Raw genomic sequence first — 26402 nt, 5'->3', positions numbered from 1 at the left:
GAAACCAGTTCTCTCTTCACTCTGTCACCTGGTCTTCCAGCTCCCCAGGTTCCTTCCCAGAAGCAACCTCTGGACCCACTTCTTATGTACCCTCTATAAGTATATGATTTTATAAGCATATGTGAATTACAGATGAGAAATACAGAGTTTTAAAACTATAACCTCAGATAGTATTAAAGTGTACATTCAATGGGTGGCAATATATTAAGTACGCCATTGACAAAAATTCACAGGATTTTAAAATATGAACAATGTAATAGGAAATAAGATCACAGATTCAAGGTTTAGAGTATTGACCAAGCTGTACCCTGTAAGGAGTAAGGGTGAACACACATAAACTGGAGTGGTTTTTTCACATTGCTTTTTTTATACTCATGCTATTTATATTCTCAAGAGAGGGGCATACAAAGTTAGACAAAAGATTCTCTTTAGGCACTTCAACTCATAAGATGATGACAAAAATAAAAAATGTTTAGTATTGCTTAGTATTCCATGTTGTTCATTTATAGCTGAGTTGTAGTTTGAGTGCTGTTTGTAAAAAATGCCAATAACATGCTTTTGAATGAGAAAGATCTTGGCATATGGTCAGGGGGAAGGGGTAAAACACAAGATTCTATCAATTTGAGACTACCATTTCTCTAACTGGTGATCTCTGTGTCATTGTAGCTCTTTTAGTGTATAGGGCCTAATTTGTTTTTCAACAATGTTTTCATATTTTTCTTAATTCTGAACTTAGGACTTCAAATTTATTCCTATTAAATTATATCCTATTGGCATGGACTCTATGTGTTCACTCTTCTGATAAATCCAAATTTTGTTTTGTCATCCAGTCCTTTCCGCCCCCACCTCAGGACGGAGTCTTGCTTTGTCACCCAGGCTGGAGTGCAATGGTGTGATCTCAGCTCACTGCAACCTCCACCTCCTGGGTTCAAGTGATTCTCCTGCCTCTGTCTCCCAATTACCTGGGATTACAAGCGCACACCACAACACTCAGCTAATTATTTGTATTTTTAGCAGAGATGGGGTTTCGCCATGCTGGCCATCCTGGTCTCGAATTCCTGACCACATGATCTGCCCACCTCAGTCTCATCCAGTCTTAATAGAATGGTTTTAAATATCAAACTAAACTCATAACTTTTGGCACTGTACCAGAAACTTTATGTCACTAATTCTTAAAAGGTGGTTTAAAAATATATTCTAAGGCAGGGATTGACTTCCTTTAAGTCACTAATTTTTAAAAGGTGGTTTAACAATATATCAATATATTCTAAGGCAGGGGGTTGACTTTATGTCACTAATTCTTTTTTTGTTTTGTTTTGTTTTGTTTGAGAGAGTTTTACTCTATCACCAGGTGCCAGGCTGGAGTGCAGCGGCATGATCTCGGCTCACTGCAACCTCCGCCTCCCAGGTTCAAGCAATTCTCCTGCCTCAGCCTCCCAGATAGATGGGACTACAGATGCACACCACCACACCCAGCTAATTTTTTTGTATTTTTAGTAGAGACAGGGTTTCACCATGTTGGCCAGATGGTCTCGATCTCTTGAACTCATGATCCGCTCGCCTCAGCCTCCCAAAGTGCTGGGATTACAGGCTTGAGCCACCATGCCCGGCCTGTCACTAATTCTTAAAAGGTGGTTTAACAATATATTCTAAGCTAGGGGTTGGGAAATTTTTTCTTAAAGCCTAAGTATTTCAGGCTTTACAGGTCATGCATGCAATGTCTGTCACAACTACTCAACTCTGTTGTTATACCAAAAAAAGCAGCCAATGCCAGTAGTACATAAATGAATGAGCAAAAACTTATTCCAACAAAACTTTATTTATACAGGTAATTTGTAGATGGGTTTGGCCTATGGATAGTAATTTGTGAACCTGTAAGGGACTCAGAATTCTCTTTGCTAATTGTTAAGTCATTTAGACTGAATTCCAAAAAATATTACAGTAAGTATATTCTGGACCATCTGAACAACTACTTTAAAATCAGGCATATGTATATTTAGTGATTCCCTGTTTCATTCAGTATTGCATGAGAAATCCCTCCTAATTCACCTATATTAAATACTTCTCATTGCGGAATGCTGAGTAAATAGAGGTTTTTACAATAGTCGGACTTAGAAAGATGTGGAATAATTGAGACATCACCTGGCACACAGGGGTGCATGCATGGAGAACATCATACTCATGAGAGAACTGATTTGATAAAAGATTTCAATAATACCCCAAAGCTGACGTGATTTTTATGTCATAAAGGTGGCTATAGTGCTTCCAAATCATCCCTCATTAAAAATGGCCTTAGACGTCGTGGTAAAGCTTGCTGTTGCTTTTCCAAAATCCCTTTTACCCTTACCCCTCACTAACACGACATATGGGTGTGGGGGCCTGTGGCAAACTAAACCTCTCCTTTTCCAATCTCTTTGTCAACTAGGGGTGGTTATATGACAAAGTGTGGCCAAAGAGGCCTTAGTCGACATCACTAGGTAGTGATTCCGGGAAAGACTGTTAAAATAGGGTTGATTCAGTTGGCACAGGTCATTTTGTCCTCTTCCTTTCTTCCTGCATCAAGCAATGATGCCAAATCTGGAACTGTAATAGCTACCTTGTGATCAACCAGGCAGAAAAGGACAAGAAGACTGGAAAGGTGCAGCTCTGAAATCTTGCTAACTGCAGGAGAAAACAGTCCAATACATTTTAGCTATTTATTATATACAGCTGAACTCAATGCCTCATCATTAAAAAAGGAAGTATAGGATATGAATAAAGTTTAAACATTTTAGAGACATGAGGCTATTTCTTTTGGCCATAAAATCTCAATAGCATCAATTTAGCATCTACCAGATAATAATTCTATCACATTAGATTAATAATGCTGCAGGGGACTCAAGATGGCGCTGTGAGAACAACCCAGGATTGGAGCCCGCGTTGAATTCGCAAACGGTGAGTCAGTGCTGCATTTCCAGACTGATCTTTGTTGCCCACAGAACGGGGAAACTCCCAAGTATAAAAAGACACGGGACGCCAGGCAGTAGGTCTGCCTGGCGAAGCCGGCAGCCGGGGCGGCGGTGGCCGGCCCTACCCAGCAATCCCCACAGGGCGCGCTTGTCCGGGTGCCTTGTTGAACCGGCAACCTGAGACTTGAGAGGGCTGGACTTGAGACTGAACGAGACTTGCACAGTAGCCCAGCCCAGAGGATTGCAGGGACAGATCGCTTGGGATACCCAGTGGGACGAACAAAACCGCGATTTCAAACTATCCCGGGCAGACGGTCCGGTCCGAGACGCTCTGTGGGGGAGGGGCGTCCACCACTACGGAGGCAACCTGCCCCAACTGATATACACGCCCACTGCTGAGGCAGCCAGCCGTTGCCGAGGCAACCCGTCCCTACTGAGATACACGCCCACTGCTGACGCAGCCTGCCATTGCTGAGGCAACACGCTACAACGAAGAGACTCCGCCGCAGGGCGTGGCGGAGACCACAGCAGAGCCGGCAGGAACAGCGCGAATCACACAACAGCAGGGCGGAGCCTCGGCAGCCAAACAGTGGCTAGTCTGCCTTTGAGCTGGGCAGGACACCTGATCGGACATCCAAAAATAAAGCCCAAACCCCTCAACACAGAGCATTTGAGAAAAAAAAAAGGGTTGTTTAATGAGCTGTGTTGCAGCAGAATCAAACATAGCAGCCTAACAGCCCTGAATGAACAACAGAGTGCACAGCTCAGCAATTAAACCCCTATAAAGTACAAACTGTCTCCTCAAGCAGCTCCCTGACCCCTCTATATCCAAAAGACTGTCATTAGGCAGGCATCATCCTGGGACAAAGAGAGCAGAAAAAGAAACTGGTAGCATCCCTCGCTGTGCCACGGCTACTAGAGGTGCACCCCAGACAAGCAGGGTCTGGAGCGGACCTCAAGAATCGTACAGCGAAGGGGCTAGACTGGTAGAAGGAAAACCAAGCAACAGAAATACTTCATCATCAACATTCTGGGTGTCCACTCAGAGACCCAAACGAAAAGTCAGCAACTACGCAGAGGACCAGTGGACAAATCCACAAAGATGGGAAGAAACCAGCGCAAAAAGGAGGAAAACACCCGAAACCAGAACACATCGCCTCCTAGAAAGGACCAAAACTCCTCACCAGCAAGGGAACAAAGCTGGACGGAGAATGACTGTGACGAAATGACGGATTTAGACTTCAGAAGATGGATAATGAGAAACTTTTGTGAGCTAAAAGATCATGTATTAAATCAATGCAAAGAAACTAAGAACCTTGAAAAAAGATTTGAAAAAAGATTCGAGGAAATGATAACAAGAATGGATACCTTAGAGAGGAATATGAATGAATTAAAGGAGCTGAAAAACACAATACGAGAACTTCGCGAAGCAAACGCAAGTTTCAATAGCCGAATTGACCAAGCAGAAGAAAGAATATCTGAAGTCGAAGACCAACTCAATGAAATAAAACGAGAAACCAAGATCAGAGAAAAAAGCGCAAAAAGGAATGAACAAAGTCTCCAAGAAATGTGGGACTATGTGAAAAGACCTAACCTACGTTTGATAGGTGTACCAGAAGGGGACGAAGAGAATGAATCCCAGCTGGAAAATACTCTTCAGGACATCATCCAGGAAAATTTCCCCCACCTAGCAAGACAAGCCAACACTCAATTGCAGGAAATACAGAGAACACCACAAAGATATTCCGCAAGAAGAGCAACCCCAAGGCACATAATCGTCAGATTCAACAGGGTTGAAATAAAGGAGAGAATACTAAGGGCAGCCAGAGAGAAAGGTCGGGTCACCCACAAAGGGAAGCCCATCAGACTCACAGCAGATCTCTCGGCAGAAACACTACAAGCCAGAAGAGATTGGGGGCCAATATTCAACATTCTTAAAGAAAAGAACTTTCAACCCAGAATTTCATATCCAGCCAAACTGAGCTTCAGAAGTGAAGGAAGAATAAAATCCTTTGCGAACAAGCAAGTACTCAGAGATTTTGTCACCACCAGGCCTGCTTTACAAGAGCTCCTAAAAGAGGCACTACACATAGAAAGGATCAATCAGTACCAGCCATTCCAAAATCACACTGAATGCTAAAGAGCTTCAACATAATGAAGAATCTACAACAACTAACAGGCAAAACAGCCACTTAGAATCAAAATGGCAGTATCAAATTCACACATAACAATATTAACCCTAAATGTAAATGGACTAAATGCACCAATCAAAAGACACAGACTGGCAAATTGGATAGAAATCCAAAACCCATCAGTGTGCTGTATCCAGGAAACCCATCTCACATGCAAGGATACACAAAGGCTCAAAATAAAGGGATGGAGGAAGATTTACCAAGCTAATGGAAAGCAAAAAAAAGCAGGAGTTGCAATTCTCATCTCTGATAAAATAGACTTTAAAGCAACAAAGATCAAAAGAGACAAAGAAGGCCATTACATAATGGTAAAAGGATCGATACAACAAGAAGAGCTAACGATCCTAAACATATATGGACCCAACACAGGAGCACCCAGATACATAAGGCAAGTTCTTAATGACTTACAGAAGGACTTAGACTCCCACACAATAATAGTGGGAGACTTTAACACTCCACTGTCAATACTAGACAGATCAACCAGACAGAAAATCAACAAGGATACCCAGGGCTTGAACTCAGACCTGGAGCAAGCAAACCTGGTGGACATTTACAGAACTCTCCACCCCAAATCCACAGAATACACATTCTTCTCAGCACCACATCACACCTACTCTAAAATTGACCACATAATTGGAAGTAAAGCACTGCTCAACAAATGCAAAACAACTGAAATCATAACAAACAGCCTCTCAGACCATAGTGCAATCAAGTTAGAACTCAGAATTCAGAAACCAACCCAGAACCGCACAGCTTCATGGAAACTGAACAACTGGCTCTTGAATGTTGACTGGGTAAACAACGAAATGAAGGCAGAAATAAAGAAGTTCTTCGAAACCAATGAGAATGAAGACACAACGTGCCAGAACCTCTGGGACACATTTAAAGCAGTCTCTAGAGGAAAGTATATAGCAATAAGTGCCCATATGAGGAGAATGGAGAGATCCAAAATTGACACCCTATCGTCAAAATTGAAAGAGCTAGAGGAGCAAGATCAAAAAAACTCAAAACCCAGCAGAAGACAAGAAATTACTAAGATCAGAGCTGAGCTGAAGGAGATTGAGACACGAAAAACCCTTCAAAAAATCAATAAATCCAAGAGCTGGTTTTTTGAAAAGATCAACAGAATAGACAGACCACTAGCCAGATTGATTAAAAATAAAAGAGAGAACAACCAAATAGATGCAATAAAAAATGATAAAGGGGAAATCACCACAGATTCCACAGAAATTCAAACCATCATCAGAGAATATTACAAACAACTCTATGCACATAAACTAGTAAACCTGGAAGAAATGGATAAATTCCTGGACTCCTGTGTCCTCCCAAGCCTAAACCAGGAGGAAGCTGAAACTATGAATAGACCAATAACAAGGTCTGAAGTTGAGGCAGCAATTAAGAGCCTACCTCACAAAAAAAGCCCAGGTCCAGATGGGTTCACAGCCGAATTCTACCAGACACACAAGGAGGAGCTGGTACCATTCCTTCTAAAACTATTTCAAACAATCCAAAAAGAGGGAATCCTTCCCAAATCATTTTATGAGACCAACATCATCCTGATACCAAAACCCGGCAGAGACCCAACGAGAAAAGAAAACTTCAGGCCAATATCCATGATGAACATAGATGCAAAAATCTTCAATAAAATATTGGCAAGCCGATTGCAACAGCAAATCAAAAAACTTATTCATCATGATCAAGTAGGATTCATCCCAGGGATGCAAGGCTGGTTCAACATACGCAAGTCTATCAACGTAATTCACCACATAAACAGAACCAAAAACAAAAACCACATGATTATCTCAATTGACGCAGAGAAGGCATTTGACAAAATTCAACAGCCCTTTATGCTAAAAACCCTCAATAAACTCGGTATCGATGGAACGTATCTCAAAGTAATAAAAGCTATTTATGACAAACCAACAGCCAATATCATACTGAATGGGCAAAAACTGGAAGCATTCCCTTTGAAATCTGGTACTAGACAAGGATGCCCTCTCTCACCACTCCTATTCAATATAGTACTGGAAGTTCTAGCCAGAGCAATCAGGCAAGAAAAAGAAATAAAGGGTATTCAAATAGGAAAGGTGGAAGCCAAATTGTCTCTATTTGCAGACGACATGATAGTATACCTAGAAGACCCCATCGCCTCAGCCCAAAAACTCCTGAAACTGATAAACAACTTCAGCAAAGTCTCAGGATATAAAATCAATGTGCAAAAATCACAAGCATTCGTCTACACCAATAACAGACTTAAAGAGAGCCAAATCAAGAGCGAACTGCCATTCGCAATTGCTACAAAAAGAATAAAATACCTTGGAATACAACTCACAAGGAACGTAAGGGATCTCTTCAAGGAGAACTACAAACCACTGCTCAACAAAATCAGAGAGGACACAAACAGATGGAGAAACATTCCATGTTCATGGTTAGGAAGAATTAATATCGTGAAAATGGCTATACTGCCCAAAGTAATTTACAGAATCAACGCTATCCCCATCAAGCTACCATTGACTTTCTTCACAGAACTGGAAAAAACCACCATGAACTTCATATGGAACCAAAAGAGAGCCCGCATAGCCAAGTCAATTCTAAGCAAAAAGAACACAGCGGGGGGCATCACACTACCGGATTTCAAACTATACTACAAGGCTACAGTAATCAAAACAGCATGGTACTGGTACCAAAACAGAGATATAGACCAATGGAACAAAACAGAGGCACCGGAGGCAACACAACATACATACAACTATACAATCTTTGATAAACCTGACAAAAACAAGCAATGGGGCAAGGATTCCATGTTTAACAAATGGTGTTGGGAAAACTGGCTAGCCATGTGCAGAAAGCAGAAACTGGACCCCTTCCTGACACCTTACACTAAAATTAACTCCAGATGGATTAAAGACTTAAACATAAGACCTGGCACCATAAAAACCCTAGAAGGAAATCTAGGCAAAACTATCCAGGACATAGGAGTAGGCAAGGACTTCATGAACAAAACACCAAGAGCATTGGCAACAAAAGCCAAAATAGACAAATGGGACCTAATCAAACTCCACAGCTTCTGCACGGCAAAAGAAACAGTCACTAGAGTGGATCGGCAACCAACAGAATGGGAAAAAATTTTCGCAGTCTACCCATCTGACAAAGGGCTGATATCCAGAATTTACAAACAACTCAAGCAGATTTACAGGAAAAAAACAAACAAGCCCATTCAAAAGTGGGCAAAGGATATGAACAGATACTTTACGAAAGAAGACATATATGAGGCCAACAATGATATGAAAAAATGCTCATCATCACTGGTCATCAGAGAGATGCAAATCAAAACCACATTGAGATACCATCTCACGCCAGTTAGAATGGCGATCATTAAAAAATCTGGAGACAACAGATGCTGGAGAGGATGTGGAGAAAAAGGAACACTTTTACACTGTTGGTGGGAGTGTAAATTAGTTCAACCATTGTGGAAGACAGTGTGGCGATTCCTCAAGGCGTTAGAAATAGAAATTCCATTTGACCCAGCAATCCCATTACTGGGTATATATCCAAAAGACTATAAATCGTTCTACTATAAGGACACATGTACACGAATGTTCATTGCAGCACTGTTTACAATAGCAAAGACCTGGAATCAACCCAAATGCCCATTGATAATAGACTGGATTGGAAAAATGTGGCACATATACACCATGGAATATTATGCAGCAATCAGAAACGATGAGTTCGTGTCGTTTGTAGGGACATGGATGAATCTGGAAAACATCATCCTCAGCAAACTGACACAAGAACAGAAAATGAAACACCGCATATTCTCACTCATAGGTGGGTGATGAAAAATGAGAACACATGGACACAGGGAGGGGAGTACTAAACACTGGGGTCTATTGGGGGGAAAAGGGGAGGGCCAGTGGGAGGGGGAGGTGGGGAGGGATAGCCTGGGGAGAAATGCCAAATGTGGGTGAAGGGGAGAAGAAAAGCAAAGCACACTGCCATGTGTGTACCTACGCAACTGTCTTGCATGCTCTGCTCATGTACCCCAAAACCTATAATCCAATAAAAAATTAAAAAAAAAAAAAAAGATTAATAATGCTAATTGAACTGTTTTTTATTTTGTCTTATTTATATTTAATATTAAAAAGTTGTTTATATTTTGAAAATATTGCCTAAAAACTATAAGTATGTGAATTTTTTTTTCTTTTGAACTAGTAGTATGTGAAATTTTTTAAACCTGGTTTTTGTTTCTATAAATAAATTTTAAGTAAACAATGGTGCTTTTGGAAAATATTTTTCCTTTGAAATGACTTCAGTGATCACTCACATATGAAGACTGCTTTAGAGTGATGTACTAACCTTGATTTGAGGCAATACTTTAATATTTCAATTTCTTTCTCAATGTAACCTTTACTGCATATACATATTAGTCCATTCTCTCTTCTCTCTCTCTCTCTCTCTGAGAAAGAGTTTCACTCTTGTCACCCAGGCTGGAGTGCGACCTCTGCCTCCTGTGTTCAAGCGATTCTCCTGCCTCAGCCTCCTGAGTAGCTGGGATTAAAGGTGCATGCCAGCTAATTTTTGTATTTTTAGTAGAGATGGGTTTCACCTTGTTGGCCAGACTGGTCTCAACTCCTAACCTCAAGTGATCCACCTGCCTCGGCCTTCCAAAGTGCTGGGATTACAGGCATGAGTGCCACCATGTCCAGCCATTCCATTCTTTCTCAATGTAACCTATATTGCACAATAAACATGTATTAGGCCATTCTTCCATTGCTATAAAGAAATGACCAAGGCTTAGTAATTTATAAGGAAAAGAGGTTTAGTTGGCTCATGGTTCTACAGGCAGTACAAGAAGTGTGATGTTGGAATCTGCTTCTGGTGAGAGCCACAGGAAACTTACAATCGTGCTGGTAGGTGAAGGAGGAGCAGGCATATCACATGGCAAATGTAGGAGGAAGAGAATGAGTGGGGAGGTGTCAAACACTTTTAAACTATCAGGTTTCACAAGAACTCACTACTGCGAGGAAAGCACCAAGCTATTCATGAGTGATCCATCCTCATGATGAAAACATCTTTCACCAGGCCTTAACTTCAACATTGGGGATTACATTTCAATATGAAATTTGGAGAAGATATTCAAACTATATCACTGCACAAACAGAATTAAAAACAAAAACCACATGATCATTTTAATAAATGCAGAGAAAGAATTTGATAAAATCCAATATCCCTTCATGGTAAAAGAACTCTCAACATTTAGGCATCAGGGATATACCTCAAAATAATAAGAGCCATCTATGACAAACCCACAGCCAACATCATACTGAATGCGAAAAAGTTGAAAGTGTTCCACCAAAGAACTGGAATGAGACCAAGATGCCTACTCTCACCACTCCTATTCAACATAGTACTGGAAGTGTTAGCCAGAGGAAGAAAAAGAAATAGAAAGCATCCAAACAGAAAAAGAGAAATTCAAATTATCTTTGTTCACTGATGATATGGTTTTATACCTGGAAAACCCTAAAGATCCCTCCAGAAGACTCCTTGACCTGATAAACAACTTCAGTAAAGTTCCAGGGTACAAAATCAATGTATAAAGATCAGTAGTATTTCTATATACCAGTAATGTTCAAACTGAGAGCCAAATAAAGATTTCAGTCCCATTTACAATAGACATACACACACACACACACACACACACACACACACACGCACACACACACACAATGAAATACCTAGCAATACATTTAACCAAGGAGGTGAAATGAAAGATCTCTATCTCCTTTGTATGAAACACTGATGAAAGAAATCATAGATGACACAAACAAACTGAAAAACATCTCATGCTCATGGAGACTAAGAATCAATGTCATTAAAATGACCATACAGGCTGGGCACAGTAGCTCATTCCTATAATCACAGCACTTTGAGAGGCTGAGACAGGCTGATTGCCTGAGCTCAGGAGTTCACAACCAGCCTGGGCAACATGATGAAACCCCGTCTGTACTAAAACATAAAGAATTAGCCAGGTATGGCAGCATGTACCTGTAGTCCCAGCCATTCAGTAAGCTGAGGCAGGAGAACTGCTTGAACCCGGAAGGCAGAGGTTGCAGTAAGTTGAGATTGTGCCACTGCACTCCAGCCTGGGCAAAAGAGTAAGATTCCATCTCAAAAAAGACAAAACAAAAAAAGGCCATACTGCCCCAAGAAAAGTACACATTCAATGCTATTCCTATCAAACTACCAATGGCAACCTTCACAGGACTAGAGAAAACTATAAATTCATATGAAACAAAAAAGAGCCCCAACAGCCAAAGTAATTCTAAGCAAAAAGAACAAAGCTGGAGGCATCACACTACCTGACTTCAAACTATACAACAGGGCTACAGTAACCAAAACAGCATGGTACTGGTATAAAAACAGACACATAGACCAACAGAACACAATAGAGAACCCAGAAATAAGGCCACACAACCATCTAATCTTTGACAAAGCTGACAAAAACAAGCAATGGGGAAAGGTCTCCCTATTCAATAAATTGTACTGGTATAAATGTCTAGCCATATGGAGAAGAATGAAACTGGAACCCTACATATCACCATATACAAAATTAGCTCAAGATGGTTTAAAGACTTAAATGTAAGACCTCAAATTGTAAAATTCCTATAAGAAAACCTAGAAAAAAATATCTTCTGGACACTGGCCTATGCAAAGAATTTATGACTAAGACCACAAAAGTAAATGCAACAAAATAAAAATTAGACAAATGGGACTTAATTAAACTAAAGAGCTTCTTCACAGAAAAAGAACAATCAACAAACAGATGGCCTACAGAATGGGAGAAAATATTTGCAAACTATGCATCTGAAAAAGAACTAATATCTAGACTGCATAAGGAACTGGAACGAATCAACAAGGAGAAACAAATAACCCATTTAAAAGTGGGCAAAGGACATGAATAGACACTTCTCAAGACATACAAGTTGCCCACAAACATGAAAAATACTCAACATCACTAATTACTGGACAAATGCAAACTGAAACTATAATAAGGTACCATCTTATACCAGTCAGAATGGCTATCACTAAGAAGTCAAAAAATAGGCCAGATATGGTGCTCACATCTGTAATCCCAGCACATTGGGAGAACAATATAGGCGAACTGCTTGAGTCTATGAGTTCGAGATCAGCCTAGGTAACATGGTGAAACACTGTCTCTACTAAAATTACAAAAAATTTAGCTGGGCGTGATGGTACACACCTGTAGTCGGGGGGCTGAGGTAGGAAGACTGCTTGAGACCAGGAGGTTGAGGCTGCGGTGAGCCCTGATCATGCCACTGCACTCCAACCTGGGTGACAGAGTGAAACCCCATCTCAAAAAAAAAAAAGAAAATAATAATAACAGATATTGGCAAGGATATGAAGAAAAGAGAACACTTAAATACTGCTGGGGGGGTGGTGGGTGTAAATCAGTTCAACCCCGATGGAAAACAATAGGAGATTTCTCACAGAACTAAAAATAGAATTACCACTCAAATCAGAAGTCCTACTACTGGGTATTTATCCATAGCAAAAGAAATTGTTTTATCAAAAAAGACACTTGCATTCATATATTTATCACAGCACTATTCACAATAGGAAAGTCATGGAATCAACCTAAGTGTCCCTCAAAAGTGGACTGAATAAAGAAAATTTAGTGTATATACACCATGGAATACTAGCACAAAAACAAAGAAAATGATGTCCTTTGCAGCAACATGCATGCAACTAGAGACCATTATCCTAATAGTTACTGAAATTAAAAAACTCAGAAGCAGAAAATCAAATACCTCATGGTCTCACTTGTAAGTGGGACCTAAACAATGGTACACATAAACATAAAGATGAACAATGGACACTGGGGACTCTAGGAGGGGGTAGAGGGAAAGGAGGGCAAGGGCTGAAAAACTATCTATTGTGTAAGTTCACTATTTGGGTGAACTTACAAAAGCCCAAACCCTAGCATTATGCAATATACCTATGTACCAAACCTGTACATGTAACCCCCTGAATCTGTAATTTTTTAAAAAAGAAGTGACTGCACCCTTCTTCTACCTCTGAATAAACTTACCATAATATCAATAACATTTGGTACACTTATTTGTTTATACAGTTATCTCTTGTTAAGGGCTTAGCACTGTGCTTGACACTCAAAGGTATGTTTTGTGAATGACTAAATAAATAATGTGTATTTGATGGTTAATAAAATGGAAAAACAATTTTTGGTATATACTTGCTCTAACTGATCTCCATATCGCCACAAGATAGATTGTAACAGAAATGCTGTTTTTCTTAGCATATTTCACCAAATCAAACAACCAGACTAATCCTGATGAGTAGACAAAAGGTTGGTGTCAGGTTATATTCTAAAAGAGGCACTCAGTTTGTAACAAAACTATTTGACTTATTCCTCCATCTATTGACATTTAGGTATCAGTTATATCCACATCTTTATGAATGAAGTAATTTTAATATTGTAAGTAATTTTTACTACTTACAAAATCATTATAGACTAGGACAAGCGGACCTGGCTTACCTTTTCTTGCTTTTTTATATAAAATATATTTTTGTTTTTAACTCCAAAATATTTTAATGAATATTATTATCTAATTAAGCCCTAAAAATTTTCTACTAGTTGCTACAGGCATAATCAAGTTTTTTGATCTACAGTCTTATGAATAAGAATAAATAATTGTATAAAAGCTAATGTATGAAATAATGGCTCAGTGGGAATTATAATACATCTTGAAAATCAAAATTCTCTCAAAACAGCTGAGATATACCTTTGTTCAAATCATCTAGTAAGATGCAGAGACTAATTCCTGTTTTGTTCCTTATTAGTAAAAGTTATAGGGCAATTTTGTACTAATGGAGTCAAACTAATGAAGCATATTTGCAGGTTATTATCAAGCATTATTGACTGGTTTAATTTTTTTTAAGTTTAATTTTTTAAAGCTTATGAACAGAAAACGCAGTTCTTTTTAAAAATTCATTAGGTTTTTGGAATACACAAAAGGATTTATTTGTATTATTCTGGATCTCTTTTATGTACCTTGAAATTATTACAGGCTTTTATGTCTTTCCTGTATATTACTGATGCTTGATAATGGGTAAAAAGAACTAAAACAAAACAAAACACTGAATGCTATATTAACTAGTTTTTCAAAGTTATAACATATGCAGCAGATAATGAGTTGTTTCACCTAAAGCTTTTCTCTTCTTCCTTCCCTATTAAGATAACTTAGAACTCCTTGGATGTATCTTGCATGTGTTTCTGAACATTGTTGGGTAAGGAAATGATATCTGGAGCTGCTAAGGATGAAAAAAGTGGAAAGATGACATGAATAGGCTGGTGAATTAACCAGTCCTAGATCCATCCCACTCTTGTTATGTGTTATGTGATATATTAATTCTCTTTAGTGATTAAGCCATTTTGAATTGTATTTCTGTTATTGTACAACATCCTAATTCAAAGTGTTTATAAAACCAGGTATTAAGGTCAATCACATTTCCTTCAGCTTATAATGGCTAAATTTGAAGCTACCATCCTTTGCAACTTCCTTCTATCTGTTGCCCATATTTATTTACTGACAACAGCAATAAAGTTTTTATGACATTTTTCCATTTACAAAGTACTATCTCTCCTTATCTGATCACAGCGTGGTTTACTTGGCTTAGTCATTTTCACAAAAACACATGAGACTAGGAAACTCAGTACAGAGATATAAGGTATTTATAATTATATGCTTGCAAACAGAGTAGTGCTTTAAGCTTTTATAGAAATGCAACAGACTAATTTGATATGCAACCTCCATAGGTTTCATATCTGCGGATTCAACCAACCACAGATAAAAAATTAAAAAAAAAACAACAACAGTGTTCTCACTCATACCTGGGTGTTGAACAACGAGAATATGTGGACTCAGGGAGAGGAGCATCACACACTGGGGACAGTTGGTGGGGTAGGGGAGAGACAGTGGAGGTCAGGAGGGAGGGGAGGGTGGGAAGGGATAACATGGGGAGAAATGCCAGATATAGTATGCACCTAAGGTAAAATAAATAAATTTAAAAAATATATATATATATAACAAAAACAATACAAATAAAAAATACAGAATTATTTATATAGCATTTACATTTATTAAATATTATAAGTAATCTAGTGATAATTTAAAGTATATGGGAAGACATATGTAAGTTATATGGAAATACAATGCTGTTTTATATAAAGGAGTTGAGCATCTATGGGTTTTAGTACCCATTGGAGTACTAGAACCAATCTCCTGTATATATCAAGGGATGACTATACTATTGTTTTGTAGTTTTTATTTTAAACAGAAACTTCTGACCCAAGAATAAGAATCACAGACTCAAATTATTTAATGCAGAGTTTTTCTTGTTTTTTTTTTTTTAATCTAGGGCTTAACTAGCTTTAGTTTCAAGTAACAACATGCACTGAATGTCATAATAACCTCAGAATATCCAGGAAGAAATATCCAAAAGTAGGTATTAAGTTTGGATCTGGAGCATATGATAAGAGGCTAATGTACAGATTTAGGACTTGTAAATGGGTGGTACTTAAAACTATGAGAATGGATGATAGCCTCAGGAAATTAGGTGAAACAAGAATTAAAAATTATAAAGTCTGAACACTGAAGAGGGTGGGCAGAGGAGGAGGTACAGAAGAGGCTGAGATGAGAGCTTAAAGAATTAGAAAAGCTAGGGGCCGGACGTGGTAGCTCACGCCTGTAATCCCAGCACTTTGGGAGGCCAAGGCAGGTGGATCCCGAGGTCAAGAGATCAAGACCATCCTGGTCAGCATGGTGAAACCCCGTCTCTACTAAAAACACACACAAAAAAATAGCTAGGCATGGTGGCGCGTGCCTGTAATCCCAGCTACTCAGGAGGCTGAGGCAAGAGAATTGCCTGAACCCAGGAGGCGGAGGTTGCGGTGAGCCGAGATCGCGCCATTGCACTCCAGCCTGGGTAACAAGAGCGAAACTCCGTCTCAAAAAAAAAAAAAAAAAAAAAAAAAAAAGAATTAGAAAAGCTGAGGGGCCCAGAGGAGCTTTACTGGGAAGCAGTGGTTCCACCTGAGACACTACAAAGAGGCTGAGCTAGATAAGAGTTGACAATGAAAGTATCTAAACCTGCCATTTACCAAAGCAATGAAAAATAAGAATTCTTTTTTTTTCTTATTTCAATCAAAGTTTTCCTTTCCTTAGTTTCATGATGTTACAATACTATTTTGTGTACCTTCTCTATACATTTTGGATTTTACATAAGATCAGGAAAGGTATAAATCGTAGATTATATGTGACATACACACATTGTGTGTGTATGTGTGTGAACAGAGAGAGAGAGAGAGAGAGAGAGAGAGAGAGAGAGAACCTAAATAACAGAGAGGAAGACTCTCAAAGAAAACGATTTTATTTGGGAATAGGCACTGAAATGGAAATATGCATGCCATAGTAAACTGTATGCATCTTCAGAAAGGTAAAGGAAAACAAAGGTTTTTAAAGGTAAAATAAGGAAGATTGCACCCATATACAAGTTCTAAATGAGAAACTGTTTTGAGATAAATATCCTTGGACACAAGAATCAATAAAAAGGATGGCACCAGTCTGAAGACAGTTGCTGGGCAGATGTCCTCACAGAGGTATTTTTTTTAATAAAAAAATTATACTGCTCCTTGCGGAGTAGGGCTACCCCATAGGCAGCACCCAGAATAGTCAGAGGTGGTATTTTGTGGAAGGTTGGATGGCCTTTGTGCAAAGTTGTGCTTTTTGCAGTCTTTGGTGGTAGTTGTTGTTATCAGCCATTTGTGCACGAGAACCCTCCCTTCACAGCCTTCCCTGGCTCTGTTTGTTAGGTTTTGTCTTTGATAGGGTTTTTAACACAAATGAATCTATTTTGATTCTGAAAACTCTCTCTCTCCGTGTGTGTGTGTGTGTGTGTGTGTGTGTAAAACTTATAGAGGATGTAGAAGGCTACACAAGTTAGTAACTTTCTGCCTCCAGAGTTGCCAGTATCTGGGACACTCTTGAGGAATAGGGATTGGAGACAGCCTTTCCTCTTTTGTACTTATTTAATGGTATAAATGTGGATGTATCATCAATTCAAAAAATTAATACAAATAAAACTGATAAATAAGACCATTTTATCATGTTGCACTTGTTTAATGGTTTAGGGAAAAATAGTTTTAGACATCACTATGGCTGAAAAAAATGTTGTGATTTGGTCCAATGAACCCAGGAACCTTGTAACTTGGTCTACGGTGGGGTAATGAGGGCAAGTTTATTAAGCTAACGTTAATTAAGTTAGTGTTGGTCAAATATATCATATAAAAGAATAGGTTATGATTGATTCCTAATTATGGACAGACTACATATGAATGTCCAAATGGGGCCAATTCTCTTTGAGCTAATACTCTACTTCTGAGGATGAAGTGTGCATGGTAATTGATTAAGCAGATCCTATTTTTGTGTCCTGAATTCTGTACTTATGACCCCAAAGAGAATAAGAATGCTCTTCTTATATCTGAACACTTTATTAAATTCTTGGCATAATCAAAATATTCTTTTGGAGAGTTTTCCTGTTTTCTTTATATTGATATTATTTATTTAAAAGAGATATGGGTATTAATTATAGAAAAAGGTGTTTTTATGTAAAGAAATTAAGGGAAAATTTCAGGTTAGACACATTGTTCAGTTTTATGGGTCTTCAGTAATTTAGCAGGTGTTTAAAATAATTCTCAGAAAAGTGTAATGCTGATTTTAGTTTTCTATTTTCTATCTGCATCAGAATTTGGATTACAAATAGCAAACACTGAGTATGTGCATCCAAAGTTATGGCTGCTGTAAACACTGGAAAATATATGTATTGATATTATAAGTGGATGATTAATGTAAGGAGTCTCAAGGTTCTGAAATCCACTCTGAAATGGAAAGCTGCTTGAAGTCTGCAGCCAAGCTAGATAAATTACAATTGAAGCAATTAACAATAAATTTGAAACAAAGAGTATAATTTCCTTTTTGTAACTATGGAAAACTGAACTGCTTATAAAATTGATAGAATTGTATAGCTGCTGGCATACCAAACCAGATTTGGCAAATACAATGGATTGTCTTTAATGAAGGAAGTTTTCTTTTTAGTTGTAGGTTAAAAACCCTGTAACTCAGATCCTATTTGCCATTTTCTAGTGGGGAAAAAAAGCAATCTTTATTTCCACGGATAACTGTAATTATACAGTCCGCCTTTTACAAAGTGGACTTCATTTGCAGTCAAATATGGTATGAAATTTCTATAAAGTAAAAAGTCATATTAGCCATATTTTCCCCCGTTTATAGTAGCACTTGAAGACTTCCATTAATCATCTTTTTTTCTTTCTCACTGTTGACTCCTTCCTCACTCTCCAGATTTCCAACATATTCCATAGCCCCTACCCTATTTTTAAACTTTTCTTTGCTACCAAAATTCTTCTCTGATTACTCTGTAGCTGTTGCCTCTTTTCTGCTATCTACAATCTCCTTAACTATTTTTGAATGATGTTTACAAGTGACCTGATAATTAGGTAGGATGGTGGCCTTTTAGGCCTCTTCTTTTGCAACATCTTTGTGGTATTTGATACTGTCAACCCATTTACTCTGTGGTTACTGTCTTTTCCCTGGGCTTCTTAAATTCCTATCCTTGTTCTCCTCCTTCTTGAATACTTTCCTTTTTATCTCTCTTTCTAAAAGAATATTTCCCAAGGTTCTGGTATTGCAAAATTTCTCTCATCTCTCTACATTTTACACATGAGAGAATCCTATTCATTTCCACTTTGATTATTATCTTCATGCATAGCTTCTTTCTTATTTTTCTTCATGGTCTCAAATTGATTTCTAAGTTCCCAAATCATATTTTTATCTGCCTGCAAGGTGTCACATTCATAGAGTCAATAAGACACTTGGTTGTCTATTCTATTCTATTTTTTAAAAAAATTCTCTTGACCCCAGTTTTCCTGGCAGCTATGTTTCTTTGCTCCCCTTAAAAGACAAATTCCTGAGACAGTAATCTGTACTCACTCTTTCTCCTTTCCTCTCATCTCTGTTGAACCCACTCAAGTAAGGCTTTATCCCTACCCCTCCATCACAGTTACTCTTGTCAAAGCCATGAATGATATATTGCCAAATACAACAGTCATTTCTCAGTCTTCATTTTATTAGACTTCTCAGCATCATTTGCTACAGTTGTTCATTGTCTCCATGTTGAAAATATTTTTACTTGGCTTCTAGAGTGCCATATTCTTCTGGTATCTTTCTTAAAAAAACAAAAAAAAAAACAAAAAAAAAACGGACATAAACCCAGAGAACAGAAGGAGAAAATAGCAAGTAAATTGCAAAGGGTGGAAAGGAGATGAACAATTAAAAAGTTCCTTAACAGATGGGAGAATGCGAACTCTACTTCAGTAGGGGACAGACCAGAAAAGCAACCTGACTGGCACTGATGAACCCCCAAAGAGCCCAGAAAATGTCAGAAAAGGATATTTCTCCAACAGGGGGCTGAGAGTTGGGGGGAGGGAGTTAAGATATAAAGAAAACATGATTGGTTAAAAGTTTATAAAATAATTTACAGATCCCCTACTTGATACAAAGTTTTCTCACATTGTATCAGATGTCTTTCTTCTCTAAAGAGGGTGAAACAGAATATATTAGTTTCCAAGGGCTACTATAAAAAAGTATCACAAACTGGGTGGCTTGAAACAAAATAAATTTATCTTCTCACACTTCTGGAGGATGGAAATCTAAAATCAAGATGTCAAAAGGGTTGGTTCCTTCTGGAAGTGTTGAAGAGAATCTGTTCCATGCTTCTCTCCTACCTTCTGGTGGATGTCTGGAATCCTTGATGTTCCTTGGTTTGTAGGCACATCGTTCCAATCTCTGCCATTCTGTTTACATGGCATTATTCCTTGTGTTTTTCTGTGTCTAAATATCTCTCTCAGCCAGGTGCAGTGGATCATGCCAGTAATCCCAGCACTTCGGAAGGCTGAGGTGGGCGGATCACCTGAGGTCAGGAGTTCAAGACCAGTTTGGCCAACATGGTGAAACCCTGTCTTTACTAAAAATACAAAAATTAGCTGGGTGTGGAAGCAGGTGCCTGTAATCCCAGCTACTAGGGAGGCTGACACAGGAGAATTGCTTGAACCCAGGCAGAGGTTGCAGTGAGCTGAGATCATGCCACTGCACTCTAGCCAAGACGACAGAGTGAAACCCTGTCTCAAAAACAACACAAAACAAAACTGTCTCGTTGTAAAATCACCAGTCACTGAATTTAGGGTTCACTCTAATCCACGATGGTCTCATCTTAAATTGATTATATCTGCAAAGACCTTATTTTCAAATAAAGTCACATACCCAAGTACTAGGGATAAAGACTTCAACATATTTTTTCAGGAGACACAATTTCATCTACTACCCAGAGGATTTCTAGAGTTGGAACACTAGTCACAGTGAGGGTAGGGGGTTATGAACTGAAAATGAGATAGAGGTGAGGCTTTACAAAGTTTCAGGAAAATTTCCAGGCTTCTTTCCTAATTTAAAGAAAACTGACAGCTAGTTTTATATTTTTCAGGTAAAATTCTTAAAGTATCTCCTCTAGACAATCAGACCAGCCCAGAATAAATTATCTAAATATGTTACCAACAAGAGGTCCTCCAAGGGATCAGCTCAGCCAAATAATCTACAGCAAAGACTGTAGTTAACAACCCCACAACCTCATTTAGTCAGGGTGCTTCTGATCACCTTTTCACCATCCTGATCTTACACCAAATCAGCCAGAGATGGATCTCAAGACGTTTAAGAAGAGCTAATAACATGAAAGATAGAATGCAAAACCCATTTTGCAAAAGCAAATTGGGACTGGGCGTGGTTGCTCATGCCTATAATCCCAGAACTTTAGGAGGCTGAGGCAGATGGATCACAAGGTCAGGAGTTCAAGATCAACCTGGCCAACAAGTGAAACTCTATCTCTACTAAAATACAAAAAATTAGCCAGGCATGGTGGTGTGCGCCTGTAGTCCCAGCTACTTGGGAGGCCGAGGCAGGGGGAATTGCTTGAACCTAGGAGGCAGAGATTGCAGTGAGCCAAGTTCACACCACTGCACTCCAGCCAGGTAACAGAGCAAGACTCCATCTCAAAAAAAAAAAAAAAAAAAGCAAGTTGGGCCAGGCACGGTGGCTCACACCACCTAACACTTTGGGAGGCTGAAGTGGGTCAGAGGATCACTAGGTCAGGAGTTTAAGACCAGCCTGACCAACATGGTGAAACCCTGTCTCTACTAAAAACACAAAAATCAGCCAGGCATGGTAGTGCATGCCTATACTCTCAGCTACTGAAGGGGCTGGGGCAGAAGAATCGCTTAAACACAGGAGACAGAGGTTGCAGTGAGCCAAGATCGCCTCACCACACCCCAGCCTGGGTGATAGAGCACAATTCCATCTGAACAAAAAAAGCAAGTTGGAGAAAACACTAATAATTTAAAAAGAAAAGAACTTAAGAAAAGTTGTCATTAGTACCTTCAGAGAAGTCTCACTCATGAGGCCAGAAGAGAATACTAATAAAAGAAAATGTTTAAAGAACAAAAGAGAGCTCTTTGAAATTTAAATATAATAGCATTAATATAAAAGCTCAATACAAGTACTAGAAAATACAGTTGGAAAAAATTCTCATAAAACGCAACAAAACGATGAGTTGAAAAACAGGATAAAGAAATAAGAACATTAAAGAATCAATTCCGGGACATCTATTATCTGAACAATACAGAAAGAAAACAAAATAAAAACGAATAAAAATAATATTAATGGTAATCATTATTTTAAAATCCCCAAACTAGGTTGGTTGTGGTGGCTCACGTCTGTAATCCCATCACTCTGGGATGCCGAAGCAGGTGGACCACTTAAGGTCAGGCAATTTTTGTATTTACAAGTGCCTGCCACCATCCTGGTCTACATGGTGAAACCGTCTCTACTAAAAATACAAAAATTAGGCACGTGTGGTGGCAGGCACTTGTAATCCCAGCTCCTGGGGAGGCTGAGGTAGGAGTATCACTTGAAACTAGGATGCAGAGCTTGCAATGAGCCAATACTGTGCGACTGCACTCCAGCCTGGGTGACAGTGCTAAACTCCATCTCTAAATACATACATGCATACATACATACATACATACATCCCCCAAACTAAGGGAAATGAGTTTCTATATTGAATGGGTTGAACCAGTGCCCCGCAAAAAGTCTGAAAATAACTTTAACCCTAAAGCTACTCCTGCAAAATTTCAGAACAATGAGGAAAATAGGAGATCCTAAAAGCTTCCATAAAGAGATTTCATACAAAAGGTACCTATTATACAAAAGACTGCATACAAATAATGAGGTATCAGAACAAGAAAGCTTAGAAAAATATGGAGCATATAAATTCAATGGATTTGAATAGAAATTCCAGAAGCTAGAAGACAGAGGGAGCAATATCTACAAATTCTGAGGAAAAAAATTTACAAGCCAGGATTATATACCTAGTTGAGCTGTCAATCAAATTGTTAGAGTGAAATAAAAATGTTTTAAGACATACGAGCTCTCAAAGCATTTTTCATGCATTATTAGCTCCCTGAAATTCAACAAAGAGTGTGAATAAAATCTCCAGGATGATGAGGTAAAGAAAAAAACCAAAACAACAGCTACACAGCATACCCAGCAACAAATTGTACTGGAAAAGTCGGAAGACTTCGGAATAGACATATAAAAGATAAAAATAATAGAATACTTAATGTGTCTGAAAGTATTGAGAAGAAATTGACCCAAGTAGAAGTTAGTTTAAGTCAAATTAATAATAAAAAACATAGAAAGTTAAGCAAGTGAATAAGCTAATTATAAACTCCAAAAGTGTTAATAAAAGAAATTATAGTAGGCTACATGGCTCTGCTATGAGTATATTTTTCCATAGTCAAATAACTGTAAAAGACAGAAATTAAACAACCTGCTCCTGAATGACTTTTGGGTAAAATATGAAATTCGGACAGAAATCAAGAAATAAATTCTTTGAAATGAATAAGAACAAAGATTCAACATACCAGAATCTCTGGAACCCAGCTAAAGTAGTATTAAGAGGGAAGTTTACAATGCTAAGCACCCACATCAAAAAGTTAGAAAGATCTCAAATTAACAACCTAACATCACACCCACAGGAAATAGAGAAACAAGAGCAAACCAACCCCAAGGATAGCAGAGGACAAGAAATAATCAAAGTCAGAGCTGAAATGAAGGAAATTGAGACATACATACAAAAAATCATACAAAAGATCAATGAATCCAGTGATTGTTTTTTTGAAAGAATAAATAGACCACTAGCTAGGCTGATAAGATAAAAAAGAAAAGATCTAAACAAACACAATCAGAAATGACAAAGGGGACATTACCATTGACCCCACAGAAATATAAAAAAACCATCAGAGACTACTACAAACATCTGTATGCAAACAAACTAGAAAACCTAGAACAAAGAGATAAATCCCTGGAAATATACAACCTCTCAAGACTGTACCAGGAAGAAACTGGATCCCTGAAAAGACCAATGATGAGTTCCAAAACTGATTCAGTAATTAAAAAACCTACCAAGCAGAAAAGCCCTGGAGCAGAAGAATCAACAGCCAAATTCTACCAGATGTAAAAAGAAGATCTGGTACTACTACTATTAAAACTATACCAAAAAATTGAGGAGGAGGGACTCCTCCCTACTCCCTAACTCACTCTATGAGGCCAATTACCATCCTAATACCAAACAAAACCTGGTAGAGACACAACAAAATAATCAGGCCAATATCCTTGATGATCACAGATGCAAAATCCTTGACAAAATATTAGCAAACAGAATCCAGCGGCACATCAAAAGCTAATCTACCATGATCAAGGAGGCTTTATCCTTAGTATGCAAGATTGGTTCAATATATGCAAATCAATAAATACGATTCACCACATCAACGAAACTAAAAACAAAAACCAAATAATCATCTCAATAGACACAGAAAAGGCTTTTAATAAAATTCAACATCACTTCACGTTAAAAGACTCAACAAGCTAGGCATCAAAGGAACATATCCCAAAATAATAAGAGCCATCTACAACAAACCCATAGCCAACATCATACTGAATAGGAAAAAGCTGGAAGCATTCCCCTTTGAAACCAGAGCAAGACAAGATGCCCACTCTCACCACTCCTATTCAACGTAATACTACAAGTCCTAGCCAGAGCAATCAAGAGAAAGAAATAAAAGGCATCCAAATAGGAAGAGAAGAAGTCAAAGTATCTGCTTGCAAACTATGTAATTTTATACCTGGAAAACGCATTGTCTCTCCCAAAAACTCCCAGATCTGATAAACAACTGAAGCAATGTTACAGGATACAAAATCAATGTATGAAAATCAGCGGCATTCCTATACACAAACAAAATCCAAGCTGAAAGCCAAATCAGGAGCCCAATACATCCACACCAGCCACAAAAAAGAATAAAATACCTAGGAATACAGCTAATGATGGAGGTGAAAGATTTCCACAAGAATGACAAAACACTGCTAAAAGAAAACAAACAAATGGAAAAACATTCCATGCTCATGAATAGAATGAATCAATATTGTTAAAACAACAATATTGCCCAAAGCAACTTAAAAATTCAATACTATAACTAGGAAACTGCCAATGACATTCTTCATAGAATTAGAAATAACTATTTTAAAATTCATATGGAATTTAAAAAAAAGCTTGAATACTCAAAACCATTCAAAGTAAAAAGGGCAAAGCTAGAAGCATCATGTTACCTGACTTCAAACTATACTAAAAGGCTATAGCAACCAAAACAGCATGGTACTGGCACAAAAAGAGACACATAAACTGATGGAAATAAGGCCTCACACCTATAGCTATCTGATCTTCAACAGAGTTAACAAAAAAATAAGCAACATGATAAGGAACCCTTACTCAATAAATGGTGCTGGGATAACTGGCTAGCCATATGTAGAAGATTGAAACTGGACACCTTCCTTTCATCATATGCAAAAATCAACTCAAAATGTTTTAGACTTAAATGTAAAACCTAAAACTGTAAAAACCCTAGGAGAAAAATCTAGAAAATCTGGACATAAGCCATGGCAAAGATTCCATGGCAAAGCCAGGTGCAGTGGCTGATGCCTGTAATCCCAGCACTTCGGGAGGCTGGGGATGGCAGATCACCTGAGTCAGGAGGTCAAGACCAGCTTCGACAACATTGAGAAACCCCACCTATACTAAAAAATACAAAAATTAGCGAGGTGTGGTAGCACACACCTTTAGTCTCAACATTCGGGAGGCTGTGGCAGGAGAATCACTTGAACCTGGGAGGTGGAGGTTGCAGTGAGCCGAGATTTTGCCATTGCACTCCAGGCTGGGCGACAAAGTGAGACCATTAAAAAAAAAAAAAAACATGATGAAGACTCCAAAAGCAATTCGAACAAAAGTAAAAATAAACAAATGGGGCCTAATTAACTAAGGAGCAAAAGAAACAATCAACAGACTAAACAAACAACTTCCAGAATGAAAGAAAATATCTGCAAAATATTCATCTGACAAAGGTCTAATGCTCAGTCTATAAGAAACTTAAGTTAACAAGCAAAAAACAACTGTATGTAAAGATAGTCAAAGGGCATGAACAGACACTTCTCAAAAGACATATATGAGACCAACAAGCATATGAAAAAATGCACACCACTAATTATTAGATAAACAAATATCCAAACCAAGATGACATAGTATCTCACATCAGCCAGAATGGCTATTATTAAAACATCAAAGAATAACAGATGCTGGTGGAGTTACAGACAAATGGGAATAATTATACACTGCTGGTAGGAATGCAAATTAGTTCAGCTACTGCGGAAAGTAGTTTGGAGATTTCACAAAGTACTTAAAACAGAATCACTAACTGACTTAGGAGTCCCATTACTGAGTGTATACCAAAAGGAATATAAATTGTTCTACCATAAAGACACATGCATGCATATGTTCATCACAGCACTTTGTAATAGAAAAGACATAGAATCAATGCAAATGCCCGTCAATGGTAGACTGGATAAAAAAAATGTGGTACATATACATTGTGAAATACTACACAGCCATAAAAAGGAACATGATCATGTCCGCTGCAGCAACATGGATGAACCTA

At 38.3% G+C, this 26402-nt stretch overlaps 1 protein-coding gene across 11 annotated transcripts in view; it reads right to left on the bottom strand.

The window, feature by feature from the left end:
- The window catches only part of ZRANB3 (zinc finger RANBP2-type containing 3), a 309784-nt gene that overhangs the window by 193354 nt on the left and 90028 nt on the right, over positions 1 to 26402 (bottom strand). The window lies entirely within an intron of this gene.

The sequence above is a fragment of the Callithrix jacchus genome, chromosome 6 (genome assembly GCF_049354715.1).
Source record: "Callithrix jacchus isolate 240 chromosome 6, calJac240_pri, whole genome shotgun sequence".
NCBI classification, from domain to species: Eukaryota; Metazoa; Chordata; class Mammalia; order Primates; family Cebidae; genus Callithrix; species Callithrix jacchus.
This window is presented reverse-complemented; position numbering and strand designations above follow the sequence as displayed.